The sequence below is a fragment of the Elaeis guineensis genome, chromosome 11 (assembly GCF_000442705.2).
Source record: "Elaeis guineensis isolate ETL-2024a chromosome 11, EG11, whole genome shotgun sequence".
Classification (NCBI taxonomy): Eukaryota; Viridiplantae; Streptophyta; class Magnoliopsida; order Arecales; family Arecaceae; genus Elaeis; species Elaeis guineensis.
The window spans coordinates 67,176,877-67,190,332 of NC_026003.2; positions in this window are offsets into that span (position 1 = coordinate 67,176,877).

The following is a 13,456-nucleotide window of genomic DNA, read 5'->3' on the forward strand; positions in this document are numbered from 1 at the left end:
TTTATAGATCAAAATTGACTCAAATTTAACTAAGTCAAGGATCCCATCTTTTTTCAGTCTGTTTATCCTATCCTCTAATTTGGCTAAGCTTATGGTGCCACAAGTATTTATGATTAAATTCATCTTTGGATCACTTTTGGCCTACGGTACTTACTACTTGCTCATTTAAATTCACATTAGCATCAATATGCAAGTGATAAAGACTGTCAATCAAAAGATCAGATGCAACTAATTTATTTTATAAATAAATAGAATAAAATTTTTTATTAAATTAAAATATAAATTCATCCTGTGCTAGTATAGATATCAAAATCAAATTTTGGCTAGCTACAGGAACAAAATAACAGTCTTTTAAATCTAATCTAAAGCTTGACAATAATCGAAAAGGATAAGTTCCAATGGCTTCTACAGCAACCTTTCTCCATTGCCAACCCGAAGGTTCATGTCACCTTGCCTTAACTTTCTACTTCTTATTAGACCCTGCATTGAAGTACATATATGAGCACTAGAACCAGAGTCCAATACCTAACTAGAAGTAGAAGAAACCATTAGGTTAGATTCTATTATGAACATACCTTCAGAAGGTTGATCACCCTTTTTCATCTTCAGGCTCTCCAAGTAAGACGAGCAGTTTCTCCTCCAGTGGCCATCGGAGTTACAATGGAAATATTTTTCTTTCTCCACAACTTTTTTCAGAGTGTCCTTTTTAGGCTTGCTCTCCTTCTGCTTCTTTGCAAGCTTATTCTTTTTCTTCTCTTGAGACTTTCTCTTAGAAGGTGCCCATTCAACAACAAGAACAGAGCCTCTTGAACTTTTCAAGGTACCTTCAACAGTGACCAGCATATTAACCAATTTGGATAAGTTGTAGTCCAATTTGTTCAATGGTAGTTTACAATAAATTGTTCAAATGAATTGGTTAGGGATTGGAGGATCAAATTCACCTTTAACTCCCTCTGCATATTTAGCCTAAGCTTCTCAAGCTCCTCAAGGTCTTTGATCATTGTCATAAAATGATCATTGACTGACTGCCCCTCGTGTATCTTCATATTAAACAATCACTTGGATAATTCAAAGTGTGCAGTCTGACTCTGCTCACTATACAACTCTTGCAGGTGAGTGATCATAGCACGGGCAATGGGCATATGCTTATACTGGCTCTACAACTCGTTTGATATGCAAATCAGAACATAGCATTTCATCCCAAAGTCATCATCCATCTACTTGTCCAGAGTAGCTCTTTGCTCTGCCGTAGGATGGGCTGGTAAGGCTGGGGCATCCTGGTCAAGTACATACCCAATCTTTTTAGATATCAGAACTATCCTGAGGTTTCTGAGCCAGTCCTTATGATTTGTACCGATCGATCAATTGGTTTCAAGGATGTGGGCTAGTGGGTTAGAGGCCGACATTATTTATCTGTGAGAGTAGAGATTTCAGTTAGACATTTGTATTTAAAATTTATATTTGCTCTAAAGACTTTTAGATGCAAATAGACTCCCACTATTTTTTTTGGATTTTGATACTCCCTGAATGAAAAATGAAAATCCGACGCAACCAATGCAAAGTTTCTAATGGGTGTTGCATTCCCACCGATGCCGTGCATCTCACCTAATAGTTATTGATGACATGCATATCGATGCATAGATAACTTTTTACCTAGATACTTCTCTAAGTATATTATAGTGACTTGATCTCTAAGTCATAAGAGCTCAGATAACACATATTGCCCCACTCTTTAGTTAAGCCTGACCCATCGTTCACAAATAGGTGTGAAGCCGTCATTGAGTCCCTCAGATAATATATATTGGGTCCAACCTCATCTTCACCCTGGAGCAACTCTTTGCTAATAGAGTAATTGCATATTTTTTATGCAACTGAACCACTGTAACCAATTGAGAACAGTCAGTGCCAGTAGCACGTCTGCACTTCTACAATGGTGGAGACCATAAGGCTTGATATTAATTAGGAAGTTTTAAGTTAGGTCTCATCTAATCAGTCATCACATGATCGATCTAATTGGTATGGGCTAAACCAAAACTTTTTAACAACTAATGAACTCAATCATCTAATTATCCAAATAAGTGAGACCAGTGGAAGGGTACGCCATTAACTTACTGTAGACAAAATTGTCTAGGTGAGTAGCCTCTCAATTAAAAACCATCAATCAAGATTTGCCTTAGACACCAAATGGCTTATTGGTTTTAATTAATCAGCTTAGGTGAATTGGATTCAAACCATAAAATCAGATTAGATCCTTAGATTGATACGATTCTACATATGGGGTTTAATCAACTCAATCTATAATACTCGTAGAATCATAAGCTCAATTAATCTAATCCAAATCAATACTTGACTTAGTTTGATCAATAGCTATATCAATTCCAACCCAATATGATCTAATTGCAATGTAAAATGTAATTCATTGACCTAATGCAAAATTACCCATGCCCAACAATTCATGCACACATTAATTTTAGATCATTGAAATGAATTTTAGGTCTAAATTAATTATATAAAAAGTAAGTTTTTGGTTCTTGAAATACTTTCAGAATATGTATGCAATCATATATCATATACATGAAAAATTTTAAATTTTTCAAAAATCAATTTTAGATCTGAACATACCATCATATATCGCATATACAAAAAATTTAAATTACAAAAATTTAATTTCTAACCTATGCATGCTTTCATATACCGCATATATGAATAAAAATCAGATCTAAAATATCTTTCAGATCTGAACATAAACATATACATCTCATGTATAATCTAAAATCAAAATTTTAAAAATAATTTTTAAAACTTTTATACTAGTTCATACATATGAACATATGGCTTTGATACCACTATTGGATTTTCTACAAGTGCTAGTACATGTGGACTTCAAAATTTTTTTAAATTCAAAATACAGTGAAAAAATTAAATTAAAATACTTTTGATCTAAGTATACATTCATCATATGCTGAAATTAGTATAAACTAATTTTAGGATGAATAAATGAAAGCTTGTAATTAATTCACATATCTGAATCACTTTCTCTTTGTTTCAAACCTATAACTGGGGTTGAATCCAATTCAATCCCTGAATTTAGGGCCTGAATAGGTTTTAAATCAGTAGCACAAGCATCCTACCTCTATGGGTATTCATGAGCCGACTTCAATTATTTTCTCTTGGATCCTGCTTGTCTGAATCAAAAACCTGAATAGGCTTGAACCAAGTTTAGATAGGAATAAATCTTTTTGTGGACCCTTTTGATCTTTCCTTTTTAATTTTTGAAGAAATCAAGAACCTTTCTTGATCTCTCAACTAACTAAGAAGATTAACAACTAAGAAGTAGTTGTAACTAACTCTCAACAAACATGAGATAGAAGAGATCAAACCAAAAGCAAATGGCATCAATAATTAACACCACCTCCTATGATGCCGCCCTCCCCTCTTTTGGCTCCAAGGAAGGATGCCTAGAGAGAGGGCATGGGCTAGAGAGAGGAAGGGAAGATGAGGTGTGGGCTCAGTACTAGGTGGTGGCAAGATGGGAGGAAGAGCACTTATATAAGAAGTAAAGGCTAAGATCCTTTATATAGACAACTTAAGAATGTTCTAATCAAATTAGGATCTCTCCTCCTAATCATATTAAAGTCCTAGCTATAATATACTTGGACCAAATAAATAGAGTGCCATCCATATCTCACCCAAGTCCACACTTAAGGCTAGACGTCCCATCATATGGGACTCAATTAAATGCTCAAATCAGCCCATATGGTTTCATAAATTCTGTTCAAGGGTTCTTAATAAATAAAATCAAGAAATTTTTTCTTGATTTAATCTAAATCATAAATTAAACATCCAATCATTGGATCTTATTGAATCAAATTCAATTAGGTTCAAATCAAGTGTACGAATTGGTTAAAACTAATCATATAAGTAAACCAACCATAAGAGAAATTGGGTTCACCCAGGTGCTAGCAAGGTTAACATAAATCCAATAGGATTTCTCCAAATCCATATAAATTGGTACTTCATAAGCCCAATTATAATCAATCCAAGTCTTCTCCCTTTATGCGTGATCCATAGGTTCAATTCTATCTGGTAGTGTGACATACCATGATCTCTATCATAGATATCACTGAAATCTTTTTCAGTGGGTTGGAACAGTTCCACTCCAACTCGACAAGGATCATTGATCTAAAATGATCTTATTGAGATCTCACAATCCATCAGTGATATCTAGCAATATATAATGACAGTTCTATAGAATCAAAAAAGAACTTTTAGATATAGTTAATGTATGATACAGTCTCTCTATCTTGAGTTCCGACTAGATGGCAGGTTATGGATAAATAGTCAAACCTCATCGTCATATGATAGATCTGATCAGCTCAAGTTCAATAATGATTCTAAATAAAAACTCTTTTTCATCAATCACACTACTATGGCCATCGACTTGTGGACTCAATTTCTCAAATCTCATAGGACTACACCTCTCTATCAAGGTCGATAGATCCCATATAGATGCACACATTGCTCGCACAGCTCAACCAACTAAAGCCAATATCCACTATAAAAACTCATAATCAAGTTATAATATTTATGTGTAGTCAAACTATAGTAGCCTTACTATGAGCAACTGTGACATCGTAGGTTAAAGGATCAGTCACACTACTACAATATCGAGATAATCATTGACGATCGACTAGAAATCTATATGATTTATCAAATAGTCATGCTTAGTACTAGTTATTCTCTAACAACTACCTATACTTTTCGCTCAGTATCTCTACATCATAGATTAGAGACTTATTTATCTCGAAGAAAGCGAACCGTACGTCGATCTATCTGGAAGGATCATCATTCCTATGACTATCCTATGATTGGAAGTAATTTAGGAATCGATCATACATGCCTCTAATTCTCAATATTTGAGAATATATATCATGACATCAATTCCAAAGATGATTCAAGGATACATAACACTTGAATGAAAATAAAAAATTTAACCTTTATTAATTAAATCAATAGTTTAAGTATAAATTTATATCATAGAACAAAAATATGTTAGCCAACAATTAACTTCTGGAACATACATCTAACACCTTAAACGTCATAAGAGAACCATCGAATGAGCAAGAGAGAGACATTAATCCCTGTTTTCTCTAATGATCGGACGGTCTTGTGATCTCATCAATCTGAGTTCTAGACTACTAAGATCTAAAATCTAATTTCAAATAAAAATCATATTTACATATAATTTTTGAAATAAAGTAGGCATGTACATGACTTTGATCATGTTAACCATGTTCTTCATCTAATCTAATCAAATTTAATGCATCATATACATCATATCAAATCTGAAACTTAATTTATATAGAATATAAAATATTAAATTCAGATTTGAAATTATATAGAAAAATATTTAGATATACATATGAACATATAAAGATTAAATTTCTGGTTAAATCTTTTTCGACGTTGTGCAGAATTTTGTTAGAAATCAGATATGAAAATCTATCAAAATAGATTCAATTTAGATCTGAAATAAGTTTAACTTCTAACCTAAAATAATAACATAAAAATTCTATTAAAATTAATTAAAAATAAATTTTAAAATATGTTGTTATTCTAACAAAAATCTATAACAATAAAATTCTGTTATAACAGTTTTATAACAAACCTTAACCAACCATTGATTAGGATCATGAAATCTAACCAAAATTAGATCATAAATTTTATTTAAATAGATCTAAATCAGATTTAACATCTAACATAAAATTTCAATCATATACCATATGTAAATCTATCAAAAAAAATCAGTTATGCATCCATATATTAAAGTCTGGCTCTAATACTAGTTGAAGGGAAAAATCCAATTCGAGGTCGGATCGCTAGGGAGCATCAAAAAATTTTCTATAATAAGCTAACATAAATTTTACCTTTTACCTAATATGCAATAAAATAGAGATCAAATCTCCAAAGAATTCTTGAATCCGAAGCCTTACAAAGGTTAGAACATACAAACCCTCTACTTCGCATGCACGCCAAGCTTCAAAGAAAAGTGGGATAAAGCCTCGGATCATCATATCTTCTCAAGATAGCAGGGGAGGAAGGATAAAGATCTTTGGTGTGACACCTCACACCTGGATTTGGGATGCCTGGAGCTCTTCACATGTAGAGGAGATCAGCCCCAAAATCAGCACACCAAGGAGAGGAAACGCTTCTCTTCTCTTGGATGCCCACACCTTCTCTTCTCTTTCGCACCTTAGCACTCAATCTGATTATTATGCTTTGATGGTTAGAGGTTCTTTCTATTTATAGATGATTTTCTATGACCCAATAGACTAGGAGTTCTAATTTAAATCAGCTTTGAGTTATTCCATCCCTTATCTAAGAAGAGTCCTAATTGAGATAGGATAGGCACCTAACTTGGTGCCCCCATGCACCCACGCCTACACTCAAGAAAAGGGGTAGCAAAATCAATACGCCCATCCTCCTTTGGTCAGCCATGAAGAGAGAGAGTCTCAATAAAATTAGACTCTAAGGATCTAATCCAAATATGGATCAAAACGAATCTAATTTGAATATGATTCAAACCAATTTTGAATAGACTATCAATCTCAAACTGTTTAGGATTTAGGATCAAGTCTAACTTAAATTTTTTTTAATCCAATTAAGTCTAACTAAATCAAATCTAATCTAAAATTAATTAGTACTTAAATCTAATCTCTCATAAACTTCTTGGATCATAGATCAAATCTTGTTCATCTCCAGAATTGAATCTGAACCTCATGTTTAGTGCTAGCTAGACATAGTCAACTGTTTAATCCCATGTGACCCATAACTTAATTCTCAATCAAGCCAGTCTATATATTCAATCAAGTCATATACTTCCAAATTGAACATATAGACTTAGGTCAATCTTTTTCTATGTTGCTTGACTTTGTGCATGACTCCATAGGTTCGAATACTAAGTCGGTAGCACAGAAACTATTTCTTATACTAATCAAAATCACCATCTAGAAATGATTCTCGATGTCCAAATAGGTTGCATATTTGCAAGGTAATATTCAAGAACCTATGCATATGGTTACCACATAACATATCCCTTTGACCCTGAAAGAATAATGCCCTACAAGCCAATCGCATACAGGTTACGATAGGGTGTTTATTGTAATTTATCTTTCAGACTCATGTAATTGATATTTATGATTAATAAAATAAGATATTTTTATTTCACTATATACTGCATCTTATTTATTTTAAGATTATAATAAATCCCATAGGTTTGGACAATGATTTTAGGGCCATGATGAGATCACATTAGCGAGACCTAAATCCTTAATAGCCCTAACCTAAAATATTTTTAGTCATTGGTATATTGAGTCGGAGATCAATGATACTGGTAAGGCTGGCATGTCCTATGTATGCTTAAAAATGAGGATGGTTGATCTCACAACCACTTGTGTTGTGACACTAATTTAAGGATATGGGTGCTCATTAGAAAATGAATTCACTGAATTGACCTGTGAGAGAATATCAGATGGAGTCTTATTTACATGTCAACTGATATTTCTCTAGTGGGAGTTGTGTATGTGATCTTTAGATCTGAGGTCATCATAGTACCTTATGTATTTGGATCCATGTTTTGGTTCACAACCTAACTTGATTCTCTGATCCTTGTGTGGGGTGTTCTGGATATGGTGAAGAGTGCATGGAGGTTGTGAGTGATTAATAAGAGATCAGTCATTCTTAATAAGAGGAGCAAACATCCTATGTGATCTCATAGATCGTTGATTCGGAAGTCTTTGACCAAAGCAGGATGATAATTAGAAAAAAAATTTTAATGTATTATCAACTAAATCATCACCTTCTGATCGAGATACATAATGATAAGTAATTGGATTTGATATATTTTTATGCTCACAGCTCATCTAAAATGTTGTTTGATTGAAAGATTAAATTTATAGAAACTTGCCACTAAAAGATATTTTGATAATTTTTTATCAAAATTTTAAATCTTTCGAATAGTCATGACACATTGCTAGATGTCAATTTTGACTTGTGGATTCATCAAAATTAAAAAAATTTAATTCTAAAGTCTATTTGGAATAGTCCAAGTTGATTGGAACTCTTTGGATGACCTAATCTCATCAGATTAGGGTTACATCAAAAGTCTGAGTCCACTGCTGGTTAGATTTGGAACCTAATGGATCACACACTTTGAGATTTAATCTTAGTCTAATCTAATTAGAGTTTAATATAAATTTTATGGGTTAATTTGATATGCTAGCATATTGTATTAACCCAAGTTTCCAAATTGATTTAGATCAAATTGTTTGAGCTAACCTAGACCAGTTGGCTTTGACCTAATGGGATTAGGTCAATTTAAATTGGATCCTTATCCAACTTGGACCAGTTTCAAGTAGAGAAGGAGTCCTCTGTGCCCACTAAAACCCATGCACAAAAATAAATGCTGCCCCCCTTGTTTTGGCATGTGAAGTAAAGAGTCCTTCTTAAAGAAGGTTCTTAACTAATACGAATTACCTTAAATTCCAAATTAGATCTCCTATATTTTGATGCCAAAAATTAATGAGATTTTTATGGCACATAGAGAAGGAAGAGTCCTTCTATTGCAAGTATCTAAAATATCAAAAATTCACTTGATGAATTTATTTGGTGATAGAAAGTTGGAGCACCAAAGGTTGGTGCCCCTTCATTCCATGTGACGTCCCTTGGTCCCCTATTTATAGGGGATGCCCCAAATGGTTTTCTACTGAGATTTTTTGCTAAAATTAGAGTGAAGGGGAAAAATTTTAAGGAAAAAAAAAAAATTTGAGTGGCAAGAGTTGAAAGAAGGGTGGTGACATTTACAGCAAGTGTTGCTTGAGTGCCCTAGGGTTTGATTTTTCTATGTATTGGAGCTAAAAATCAAATCTTAAGTTGTATGATATCTAAAGAGTATCTTCTTGGTATCGTTCTAATGGTAAGATCAAAAGCAACTGGACTTTGGTATTATCGTGATGCAAGTTTGAAGCCGACAGTGTTCTTCAGGGGACAAGGCTGCAACAGCGCACGGTTGGGAAGAACCTTGGTCATCTTCCATGTGGATCATCATTGGAGGACTTCTATCTTAGAGTCTCATGGAGAACACCAACTTACCACTTTTTTATTTTGATGAAAGTATAAAATTCTATCCCTATGCATGCTTGTTTTTGCTTTGATCAATATCGGCCAGGTGATTCTAGGGTTTGGATTCTAGCTCGATAGTTTTATATGATAGAACTACTGATTTGTATGATTTTAAAATTTTTAAAAATTATTTTCTACTGTATGATCAAAATTCAATAGTGGTATTAGAGCCACTCTTGTCTGGTTCGATCAAACAAATACAATTTGGTAGCATATAATCGTTCTTGTTCATATCCTGCCAAAAATGTAGCATTATTTTTAGCATCGATTCTTCAAACTCAAAAATTATTTTTGACTTTTAATGAATCATGATTCTAAATTTTAATTATTAAATTATAAATTTATGATAATTTAGAATTTTTATTATCATGGTATCTTGATGCTTAAATCGATGTATAGAAAATAAAGGTATTATGCATGCCTAATTAGATTAGGGCTTGTTATATTATATAAATTTGTTAGTCATTTGTTATGACTTTAATTGTACCCTTATATAATTTTTGGCTTGATAATGTGATTGCTATTATGAATAGTTGAAGCATCGCATAATTTGTAGTATACATTTTATGTGCTTATAGTTAGAATGTGCTGAGATCAGTTTAAAGTCCCTCATTTAATTATATTAAATTATAATGTCGGGATTCACCTTTTAATCAAAAATCAAATTTTTAAGATCAATTGGTATCGAGAAAAGTGTAAATGGTGGTTTTATAATTAGATCCATATGTTAACCTGGCCAACTCTATTGGTGTCTAGAAAAGCTACGAGGAGCCTCCCACCTACTTATCTAGTCAATTTGATCTTGTTAAATTTCGAACTTAGATTGATTAAGTGATGTAGATATTACAAGGGCCTTCCTTCAAACTTGGTCGATAGAGTATGTCAAGATCTTAGTGAGTTTGTTGTGCTATCCACAAGGCTTACTATAGAAATTAATATGATGTTGATCAAGTACATATTGATGCTTATGGCATATTTGAATAGTGTTGCTTTGTTGTGCTATCCACAAAGGCAGTATTGTTTAAGTATGACCATATGGATTGAAAGGTCAACTTAACTAGAATACTATAGTTTGTTATGCTATCCACAAGACTATATATGATCTAGAGGCCAGAAAGAAAGATGTTGAGAATTGTAAAGATACAATTGGTAAAGAGTTACCTACTCTTTAACTCATGAATACTTGTTGTGCTATCCACAAGGTATTTGTGAGGAATAGAGATCTCAACCCCATTAAGAAATATTAGTATGTTTCAAGATTTTCATATTTGAGGGATATGAAGTTCAATAAAATAGTGGGAGACACAATTAGATAAAAGTTCTAATCTAGTTATGCATATCATCATGAGTCATCTACTTATGTTATGTTCTTGTTGTTGTAGATTAACTTCACTCATGGCATCCTCACTTTTACTTAGAGGTATCCTAGATGCAAATAAGTTGACTGGATCCAACTATGTTGACTGATTAAAAAACTTGAGAATTATTCTCACTTAGGAGAAAGTCTCCTACATTTTGGATACACCTGCTCTAGTTTCTCTTAGGGAAGATACTTCCAAGGAGGAAAGGGCCACATATAAGATGTGGAAAGATGATAGTGTGACTATCAAATACATCATGCTTGCTTCTATGAGCATGAGCTCTAAAGGCAGTATGAGGACATGGATGTTTCCTCTATTCTTCTTAATCTTAAGGAGCTATGTGGGGAACAAAGTCGAACTGTTCGATATAAGATATCAAAGTAGTTATTCTATACCCGCATGACTGAAGGCACCTCCGTGCAAATGCATATCCTAAAGATAATTGATTTAATCACTTGTCTAAGATAGCTGAGTTTTGCCATGGATGGTGAACTGAGCCAGGATTTGATCCTGCAGTTTCTCCCTGACTCTTTTTCTCAGTTTGTTATAAATTATCATATAAACAAACTAAACATTAGCCTGCCTAAGCTGCTGAACATGCTGAAAATAGCAAAGAGCCATTTCAAGGGTGAAAAAGCTCCAGTCCTTCATGTTGATAAGATCAGCAAGAAGAAGGCAAAAAAAGATTCTAAGAAAAAGATGAACCCTAAAGCTAGCATTTTCAAGAAGAAGGCGAAGAAAGTCTCCACCAAAGGTATTTGTTATCAATGTGGCATAGAGGGTCACTGAAAGAGAAATTACAAGGAGTACCTTGCAACCGTGAAATCGATAAATATTGCTAAAGATTTGTATATAATACAAACTAATTTATCATTAAATATTTTATTTTTAGATTCTTGTGTATTGGATACTTCCTGTGGTTCACACCTTTACAAATCATTGCAGGGTCTACAGGAAGTAAGAAATCTGAATAAACGTGACTTTGAGTTGTTCGGTGTTAGTGGAGAGTCCATTGAGGCCGAAGTCATAGGAACCAGGATTTTGAAATTATCTTCGAACAAAATTTTAAAACTAAAGACCTGTTATTATATTTCTGATGTTGTTAGAAATATTATTTCTATACCATTGTTATTGAAACAAGATTTTGAAATAATTGCAAAGAACAATGGTTGTTCTATTTACTTTTCTAATGAATATTATGGAAGTGCTTTTATTGATAATAGTCTTTTATTTCTTTCACTTAATGATAATGTGCTTCATGTTGATAATATGAAGAAAAAAAAGAGAGAGGATGTGAATGTCACATACCTCTGGCACTGCCGACTAGGCCATATAAATGAGTCAAAGATTAACGAATTATACAAAGATAATTTTTTTGATCCTTATGATTATGAATTATATAAAACTTGTGAATCTTATCTCATGAAAAAAATGACCAAGACTCTATTTACTGGACATAGAGAAAGGGCAAGTGACATTTTGGACCTTGTACATACTGATGTATGTGATCCGATGTCAACTCAAGCCAGAGATGGATACTCTTACTTCATCACGTTTACTGATGATAGGTCTAGGTTTGGATATATGTATTTAATGAAATATAAATCTGAAGCCTTTGACAAATTTAAAGAGTATCAAAGAATAGTCGAAAAACAAACTGATAAAAGTATTAAAACTCTTCAATCGGATTGAGGAGGAGAATACTTATCCAGTGAGTTCTTTAATTATTTAAAATAAAATAAAATACTCTCTTAATGGATACCTCCTTATACTCTATAATTAAATAAAATTATGAAAAAAATAAATTATACCTTATTAGATATAGTGCGGTCCATGATGTATTTCACGGATCTTCCAATATCCTTTTGGGGATATGCCCTCGAGGCTGCAGCGTATATTTTAAATAAAATATCTTCTAAGTCTGTTTCTAGTACTCCATATGAAATATAAAAAAGAAAAAGATGCAATCTTAAGCATTTTAAGATTTGGGGTTGCCCAGCTTATGTGAAAAATGTTGATGGATATAAGCTAGATGTTAGATCAGAAAAATGCAGGTTTGTAGGTTATCCCAAAGAGAGTATAGGATACTACTTCTATAACTCTACTCAATAAAAAGTGTTTGTTGGTAGGCAAGCCATTTTTTTGGAGAAAAAGTTTATCCAAGAAGGAGGCAATGGGAGATCTGTTGAACTTAAGGAAGTTCAAAACCTACAATCCATTTAGGACTCACCAAATGGTTCATAACCAGATGTGCCTATTGTTGAGGCATAGCCACTACATACACCTTCTCTCTGAAGGTCAAGTAAAGTGCGTAATATACCACTCAAGTATGAGTTTGTCATTGAGAATGACAATATAACCCACATCATTGAGAATGATGATCTCATGACCTATTCGAAAGCTGTCATGAGTAGTGACTCTGACAAGTAGCTCAATGTCATGAAATCTGAAATGAACTTCATGTATGTCAACCAAGTACGGACTTTAGTTGACGCACCTGAGAGTGTGACCCCAATAGACTGCAAATAGATCTTCAAAAAGAAGATTGGAGCAGATGGCCAGGTAGAGATCTATAAGACTAGGCTGGTGGCAAAAGGTTTCAGACAAAAACAAGGTGTTGATTATGAAAAAATCTTTTCGTCGGTAGCCATGCTCAAGTCTATTCGGATAATGCTTGCTATTGCAGCATACCATGACTATGAGATTTAACAGATGGACGTCAAGACTGCCTTCCTCAATAGAAACCTTAAGAAAGAAGTCTATATGACTCAGCTAGAGAGATTTATCTCAATTGAAAGAGCAAATCAAGTATGCAAGCTCAATAGATCCATTTATGGATTAAAGAAAGCATCGAGGAGCTGAACATCCATTTTGATGAGATAGTCAAATCGTTTGGCTTCATCAAAAATATGGAT